At 35.4% G+C, this 9,453-nt stretch overlaps 2 pseudogenes; both read right to left on the bottom strand.

The window, feature by feature from the left end:
- Nucleotides 1-614: 614 nt before the first annotated feature.
- On the bottom strand, nt 615-2,989 carry LOC114719170 (phosphoglycerate mutase-like protein 4; annotated as a pseudogene).
- Nucleotides 2,990-4,505: 1,516 nt separating this feature from the next.
- Nucleotides 4,506-7,032, bottom strand: LOC114719157 (phosphoglycerate mutase-like protein 4; annotated as a pseudogene).
- Between the last annotated feature and the right edge of the window lie 2,421 nt (nt 7,033-9,453).

The raw sequence follows: 9,453 nt of genomic DNA, 5'->3' as shown, positions 1-9,453 counted from the left end.
AGAAAAGATGGTACTGTCAAAATCAGACTATTCTTAGGCCTTCGCAATATAGAACACAGACACTGAAACATATAGCAGATTAAATAGGATCCAATAGAGAAATAGTCTTTGCTAAGCTGTTGCTTCCTAATTGGCATGAAACCATCCACTAGCATCAACTACTAATGCTGTCTCAGGCAACAGTTTATAGAATACAAGACTCAAACATACAAATCTTAGCCCTCAAGGAAAACTAAAATCAACCATGCTCTGTTGTTGTAAGGTTCAACTTAAAGCAGCCCCTCTGAAAGAAACTTAATTAATGATCTCAACAGCTCATGCAGAGTTGGTGGCCCTGAATCAATAAGTCCTATTTAAACGTCACATTTAATTTTACAGGTACTTTTCGACGTTCATCAATCAGGCTAAGAAAACCCACAATACTACTCATGGCATTCATCAACATAGTAAAGTAGAATATACATAATAGGATAACTGGTAAGAAACTTCACAAGTGTTTAGCATCATTCAAGTTCACAATACTGTACATTCTAGTAAAGTAGACAATGACACCCTTTCCCTCTCCTTCCTCCATAACCAGTATTATTTATCGGAGAACATCGTATGTATACAGCCTAACCAGAAGTGCTGTCGCCCCCAAAACCCGACTGCAGAAATCCTGTTTGGTTCAGATGGCTAACATCACCCAAGTTTTTATAACCCTTGTCTTCATACAAGTGAAAGACACTGACAGACGTGTTGGGTAAGCTCCCAGGGGGCAGGTCTGTGTTGACCCGCATGCAGAGTGATCTGATGACACCTCCATGAGTAACAACTGCTACCCGTTCCCCTGCAAATGATTGCTTGTTATGCCCACATTGTCTGAAAGAAATCTCGGGCACACCAAGGCAAGTAAATTGCATGTCAAATAATTTGAGAACAGCCATGAGCTAGATAATTTTGAGGTACCTACCCAAATGCTTTTGCCTATTCTCTGCAATGCAGATGTGCAGCGTTTTGGAAAGTTGATCAACGCTTTCTCCACCACCACTGAAAATTGCGACATATGCATTAATTGATGCACGTACATGCAACATTAAAGGCGTTCATAATATTAATAATATAGTGGCAACGCAAAACACTAACCAATCGAATTAGTGTAAGAATTGAATGATAAACATCACCAGCTCAAAGGAAACGTCTCTATTGACGTGCAGGAATGAATATGGATTCCTGTTTTAATTTGAAATAAGGGGCAATGATTTGGGTTCTATAGCACTTACTGGTATTCTTGACCACAATCCTTAGCCTTGCAAGCTGCGGGATTAATCTTTGATGCTTCATGACGGGGAATGCCTTGAAGATCCCCAAGGTGTCTTTCCCTTAGGTCAGGGTCCTTGACAACCTGGAGTAAGAAAATATAACCACCGTTATACTATATTTGAATTCGACAATGCAAATGGAGAAGGTAAAGCGATATAACACACACGAGGGAGAATGATGTGCATCCGCCATTGAACTTAACATCACAGGACATCTTATAGTTGCCAATTAAAGTATTTTTTCAGTATCTACGTGATAATTACCACAAAACAGGAAGATTCTTCAAGCATAGCCCGGGTCATAATAAATGGTTACGACTGTGAGAATAGAGATATACAGAATGAGCTCAATGACTGAGCACTAAGCACGGTTTACAGAGGAAATCAAGACCCAACTAATATTCTAGGATAGAAAATTTAATGAAATGAAACATGAAGGTCAATCTGGGTTCAAACCTCTAGCCCGCCGCATTTGGTTGCAATTATCTGTGCAGTCTCATAAGCTCGTTGCAAGTCAGAAGAATATACACAGAGACCTTCAGTTCCTTAGATAGTCTTTCGGCCACCTCCATCCAAAATATTGACATTCGTCATTAATGCATAAATAGATTCCAAAAAAGAAAGATAAGCAAAGAAAAGAAAGAAAGAAAGAAAGAAAGCATCAGGAACACATGGTTTTATGTAGAAAAGAAAATCGAGCAACAAAAGCAACTTACTGCAGTTGCTTGCGCCTCTTCCAACTTCATTTAACTCAACATCAAGATGTCCCTGACAACACACATATCATGAGCTTATATGAAAGTTGAGCTTAATTAAAGTAAGGAAACTCAAAAAGTACTATCAATATAAGAAATAATGGACAAGAAAGGCATAAACAGGGAAAGAAGCAGCGGAGCTTCTTGTCATGATTACGTGGAGCTTCAGTGTGATTATGGGGTAGCTAAGCTCATGCTTTTGCAAAAAGATAAGAATAGTATCTTCCCGCACGAAGATCATTTGAAACGTGGATGATTCGTGCCACTTTCACTTGAAAAGCCTTTACTAAAATAAGCAAATCATATTGGTTAGGCTACATGCACGCATCAAATATAATAGCAGAAATGAGTTCAACCGACATTTGATCGCTGTGAAACTCATATCAAATATCATCACTGTTTATACTCAATCACGTCAAACTTTACCCCCAAGAAAGTACCTGCAGTCTTCCATCAGCGTTCCACGCTGTTTCACCGTGACGTATCACAACGACCTCAGCATAATCCGGATGGTCAGAGCTTTAACCAGCAAGTAGAGATTGATATTAGGAGAAAGAAGAAAGGAAATATTAAAGGGAAGAAAATTTCACCTTAAAAGTATATTTAAAAAGAAATGTTAAAATATAATTTGCAGCAGAGACCAGAGAAGAAACTTGCAGATACCAGAAAAGATACAATTGAGAATGTTCAAGAGAATCGAAGGGGAAAGAAAAGCAAAGAAATTAATAATGCAGATAGGTCTACGTTGATAATTTCATATTCATAAGCTGGGAGACCGCGAAGTAAAGCTTGAGAAGAGAGAAGAGGAAAGACCTAGGACTGGGACCGGGATCCGCCATGGAAGAATCAGCAAGCAAGAGCGCGACGCGGGAGAGAACAAGGGTCAAGAAGCGTGCACCAAAAGAATCAAGTGACGAACAACAGAGTAATAACTGAATGTGAGAAATAATCATTCAGTTTATTATTTATAAGCGTTTCGTTCCCGACGTCGGGGGCTAATAACCAATCTTTATTTCTTGGTGCAAAAGAATGTATATAAACTATAAAGTACTTTTTGAAATCTTTGAAGTGAGAGAGAAATAAATTTAAAGGATCTATTTCAAATAATAATAATATACTATGGAAGAATAATATTTTTTAAGTTAGATTTCTTATTCGTTCGCAAAAAAAAAAAAAAAGTATTAATTTTCAATTTAATAATTTAGCGTGATTAATAATTGGCAGCTACATAGATATAATTTAATATCTTATACAAACATAAAAATATAATTTTTTAAAAAATTATTAGACCCATTTTAATAAATATAATTTTTTAATAAATACTCCTTCGGTTCTAAATAAAAAACCCATTTTATAGTGTAATTTATAAATATATAGTCAGTAAATCAATGTCATTATTATTGTTTTAGACCCCAAATCAATGCCTCAGAAAATAATCTATCATGCTTCAAATATGGAACATTTATTTCACATTTTGGGAGAGTTCGTGATTATGTTACTCAATATGAAACTGGTCAGTTGGAACACTCAAATATTAGTTAAACCGCCAAGAATGGTTGGTTAGGAGAAAGCCCTTTATTAGAATTAGAAATCTTCTAATGACGAAAGCTCTTTCTCCATCGATTGGCATATAATCACATGGAAAAACGAGAAAATAGTCCTAGCACACCTTTTTTGAACAGATTAGGGGCAGCGTACGCATGGGGAGAACTAAATGATTCATTTGGAAGAGCTATGATGCTAGTTAAACAGCTAAGAATTGATGGAAACCTTCTAATTATGGTCAAAACTCCTCAATCAAATGGCATATAATTTTAACACACTTGTTTAGAATAAGAAAATTAAAGCAGCCTAGGATAGAATTTCAAACTACGTTCAAAGAGAAGGAATATGGAGCAAAAGTTAGCTTACTCAAATTTTGTTGGATGATGTGGAAGCACAACGCAATAGTCTCTTCAATGGAGAGTCACGCGGAAATTGAAAGGAAAGATGCGACATAATCAGTCAAACAGACATGTGCACTCGAGGATAAATATGATTTTGATATTTTATTTAACAACTTTCTTTTACTAAAAAATTTGGTAATTTTTTCAAAAATTCGTACATATACAATTCCAATATCTGTGAAACAGGATAAAAAGAACATAAAGGATGGAGCATTGCATATATCCTGGGAGACTTCAGTTTAAATTCTTCAGTTAATATGAAATCAATTATGATAACATCTACTCGAACTTCACAGCGTGAACTATTCATCAACGTAGTTAAGTAGAATAAAAAGGAAAATCTTCTATCACACACACGCACCCATCACAGATTTTAAAAATGATCCCTAGCGTCATTGAAATTCATAATACTGTGCCTTAAACAAACAAAATAGGTTGTGAAATGCATTATTTGTTGAACATCTTGTGCATATTGCTTCAATGAATGAGTCAAGCGATACAGCCTAACCAGAAGTTCTGTCACCCCAAAACCCGATTGCAGAAATCCTGTTTGGCTCAGATGGCTAACATCTCCCCAAGTTTTTATAATCCACTTGTCTTCATACAAGTGAAAGACACTGACAGATGTGTTGAGTATCATCCCACAACGCTTGTTTTTGTTATTGGCTCGCTTGTAAAGTGATCTAATGACACCTCCGTGAGTAACAACCACTACACGCTTCCCTGCAAATGATGCAGATAATTTCACATAATTATTTACGCATCAAAATACTTTGAAAATGGATTCATTAACATAGCATTATCAGCTATCACGAACTGCTTGTTAGGTCCACATTGTCTAACAGAAATCCAGGGTACACAAGAAGGGCAAGTAACTTGCATGTCAAAGCAATTTGCCCTGGCTATCCTCTCACGAACATGAAAGATAATTTTACCAAGGTAGCCTACCTAAATGCTTCATGCCTATCCTCTGCAATGCAGATATGCAGCGTTTGGAAAGTTGATCAAGACTTTCTCCACCACCCTGAATATTGTGACATGTGCATTAATCTCCGGTACGTGCAAAAAAGGCAATCACAGTATTGATAATATAGAGGCAAGGCACAAGACTAACTAATCAAGATTAGTGCAGCAACTGAATCACAAACACGATCAGCTCAAAGCAACTGTCCATTGGCTTGTGTGAATTCCTCTTTATATTTTAAACAAGGGGTATAACAATTTGGCTTCTGCCACACTTACTGGTATTTCTTGACCTCGATCCATGGCTCTGTAAGCTGTGGGATTAGTCTTTGCTGCTTCACGACGGGAAATACCTTGAAGATCCCCTAGGTGTCTTTCCCTTAGGTCAGGGTCTTTGGCGACCTGGTGTTTAAGGTAGGAGATACAAGAGGAATACGTATAGTTATATTTAAATTCAACAATGCAGAGGAAGATGGGGAAGTGATATAACACATGCACATGGCAGAATGATATGGGGAGCCATTGAACTTAAAATTAAGACATATCTTAGTTGCAATTTAAAATATTTAAACTTTGTCAATGATCTTGTAAGTTAATGGCATGAAAGTTCCCCTCTAAGTGAGAGGTTGGGGATTCGATCCCGTTTATAATTTCAGACTGTTAGTGGCTATCCTTCTAATTAAACAAATAAGCTTTTCATTATTATGTCATAACTTCCACAAAACAGTAAGGTTCTCCCCGCGTAGTCCGGCTAATAATAAATAGCAAGACCGTGAGAATACGAATATATCAAATGAACTGAATGACTGTGAGCACTAAGCATAGTCTACAATGGAAATCAAGACTGAACTATTATTCTAGGGCACAAAATATAGTGAAATGAAACGTGAAGAATGTTAGTCCGGGTTCAAACCTCTAGCCCTCCACATTTGGTTGCAATCATCTGTGCTGTCTCATAAGCTCGTTGCAAGTCAGAAGAATATACAACAGAGACCTTGGGTTCCCTAGTTAGTCTTTCAGCCACCTCCACCCAAAATATTGGCATTAGTCGTTGAGGCATAAATAGACTTTGGAAAAAAAAAAAAAAAACGGAGAGTCTGTAAAGAGAGTAAAGTTGTGCAACAAAAGCAACTTACTGAAGCTGCTTGCGCTCTTCCAACTTCATTTAACTCAACATCCAGATGTCCCTGATCACATACATATATGAGCTTATATGAAGGGGGCTATCAATATAGGAAAGAATGGCCAAGAAAGCTATAAAGAGAGGCGAATGCACGGAAGGTAGAAAATACCACAAAAGGGAAAGAAGTAAATATGGTAAGCTATGAATAACAGTTGCCGTCTTGCCGATAACAAAGTGATTGTGATTATAGGGTAGCAAAGCATATGCTTTTGCAAACAGATAAGAAGATTTAAGAAATCATTGACATCCATAAAGGCCAAAGAGACCTACAGGGGTGGCTTATGCCACTTTCGCTTTAAAAGCATCTATTAAGATAAGCTTATCATAGTGGTTAGAGACATGTGTGCATCAAATACAACAGCAGAAATAAGCCCAACCTACAATTTGATTTGCTGTGAAAACTTTTATAATTCATCTATAATTGGTATCAAATATCATCACTGTTTTACTTAATCACGTCAGACTCCACCCGCCGAGAAAAGTACCTGAATTCTTCCATCAGCGTTCCATGCTGTTTCACCATGACGTATTACAACGATCTCAGCATAATCCGGATGATCAAAGCTATAACCAGCATCGCCATATTAATTAGAATGAGACTAAGAGAAAGAAGAAAGATATGGAAGGGAAGCAAATTTCAAAATAAAATTGTACTAGAAAATTGTAAAATTATAATTTGCAGCAGACGAGAACAAAGAAAACTTGAGTTAACAGAAAAGAAAATACAATTCAAGGGCATCACACCATGAAAATGTTGAAGAGAATCGCAGGGGGAAGAAAAAGCAAAGAAATAAAGAATGCTCAAAGACGGAAAAGGTTAAGGAGAGAAAGGAGGACAGACCTAGAAAAGGGATCCGCCATGGAAAGAATCCTCAAGGGAGGGGGAGAGCGGGGCGCGAAAGTCAAGAAGCGTACTTAGCTTAGAGCGCCAAAAGCTTTAACCACGTAAATGGTGAACAGAGCAACAATCGAGTGTAAGAAGGGGTGTTTGGCCCCAAACTATGGTTTGGAAAAATATTTGCCAAACACCCTATTAAATATCTCAAACCATGATTTTGGGAGAAACCATGGTTTTCCTCTTAAAACCATGATTTCGGATAAAGCTACTAGGAGCTGTTTCTGCTTCAAATTATTAAATGTTGGTGGTGGGTCTAGGGAATATTACACAGAGCAAACGTCAATTATTTGCTTCCTCTTTGATTCTTCATCGAGCTCCTGGTAAGAAATAATCATATTTTTTGTTGGCAAAATAAATTATTTTACAAAAATATATTTACTTATTTATTAATATATATACGTATTAATTTTTTATTTATATTATTTATGTCTTATTTATTATGTTGCCAAAATATATATTATTAACAAAGTTATTACTTCAAATAAACATATATTATGAAATATATCTTATATGTAATTATCATTTAAACTTATGTCTTTTTTAATAATTTCTACATATAAAAAAGCACTTCTGACAACAACTATCCAAATACTTACTTTATCAGAATCACTTTTTTAGAAAATTATTCTTTCAAAATCTAGGAGTGTTTGGATAGAAACCAAACCATGGTTTCAAAAGTGCTTTTACGGTTTACGAAATAAATATATGGAGGAGTTTGTCTCGTTTTGCGGAAAAGTGTTTCTGAAACCATGGTTTGGAGTATTCTCCAAAAGCTATTCTCCAAACCATGGTTTGGCTCTGGAGAATAGCTTTTTGAAAAAATAGATTCTATGAATAGATTTTGGAAGAATATATTTTGAGAATAGATTTTGAAAAAAAATGATTTTAATAAAGTGAGAATATTTGGATAATTGTTATCAAAATCTTTTTTTGTACACAAATTACTAAAAAGGATATAAACTAATATGATAATTAGATAAATGATAGATTTTAATTTATGTTGTTTGAAATAATAAATTTGTAAATAATAAATTATATATGAAAAAATATAATTAATATTATCTCCGGTCCTTACTATAAAAGCTAACTGGGTATTCCATTTGATTTTGAATATAAGATATCAATCTATCTTGTCTCATACATTTATCCATTTTTTTTCAAAGTAGTCCTCATGTTAGTTTGCACATGTTAAATGTTACATCAAATAATAATCCTAATGCACATCGTTAATAGGTGTTTTGGAGAATGCAACACATATTTATTATAAATAAATAATTTAACTAATTTTCTTAATATTTACAAATTAGTTTTCTAACTCTTATGTTAAGGATCAAAAGTAGTAATTGATATATGTATATATATTTATATCTCAAATCATGGTTTTATACTTTCAAATGCAAAAAAAAATCCACTTTATGAAAAACCATGGTTTCCAAATGAAAAGTGATTTTGGAAAAAATTATAGTGTTTGGTTGCTTTTATACAAACCATGGTTTCAAATTGAAAAGTGATTTTGAAAAAATATATAGTGTTTGGATGTTTTTTCTTCAAACCATAGTTTTTTCTTCAAAATCATGGTTTGAAAAAAAACCCAAAAACCCAAACTATGGTTTCAAATTAAAAACCACACCGCAAATGACCTTACAGCCTCATCCATGAATGACATGCCGCAAAAGCCGGTGGCTTTCAACAATGTTCCGAAAGTTTTCCCTCATTAGGTTATCAGAAATCTTTTTAGGCGCAAATAATGATATTAACTGGCAACATTTTTAACAATAAAAGACAACACTAATGCGATTTTAAGTTTTTAGATTAAATTTGTACCCTCAAAAGCTTCTAAGTGCTCAGGGACTCTGAATAAAAATTTTCACAGCAAATTTCTCCCTAGGCCAACGATCTACACACATATTGTGAGCCTTTTTTTTTTTTTTGTGGGGGGGGGGGGGGTTTCTTTAAGTTTTCATAGGGTCCTTATTTTGATGGTTGGTTTCTCTCGATGCTTATCAAGGGAGTTTCAATGGAGGAGACCCAAATCCTTGATGTAATGAGTTGTGTTCTTTTATATTTTGCTTTTGAAAATTGTTGTCACCAAACGGCCGCAAGAGCCTTGACACTCAGTCAACACCGGAGGCAAAAGCAATATCGAAATTTCAGGAACAAGCGCTCTGAAATTTTAGCATATATTTGTCTCCTCATTACATGAACCAGCATTCAAGTTACAGACAGCGGATCACCTCGTACTAATTTTTAACAAACTCAACACCAAAACAGAATCCATGAAAGTTGGGCTTGCCTGATTTGCTGTCTGATACCTGAGATGGGAACACATTCCATCAGAAAATATACGAGGCACATCAAGCCATCAAGGCATGCAAGTTCGAATCCTAAGCAAAGAAAATTGACAGAA

The sequence above is a fragment of the Neltuma alba genome, unplaced genomic scaffold, assembly GCF_004799145.2.
Source record: "Neltuma alba isolate B1F8T4 unplaced genomic scaffold, ASM479914v2 tig00011895_pilon, whole genome shotgun sequence".
NCBI classification, from domain to species: Eukaryota; Viridiplantae; Streptophyta; class Magnoliopsida; order Fabales; family Fabaceae; genus Neltuma; species Neltuma alba.
The sequence above is the reverse complement of the archived record's forward strand: the minus strand, read 5'-3'. Positions and strand labels throughout refer to the sequence as shown.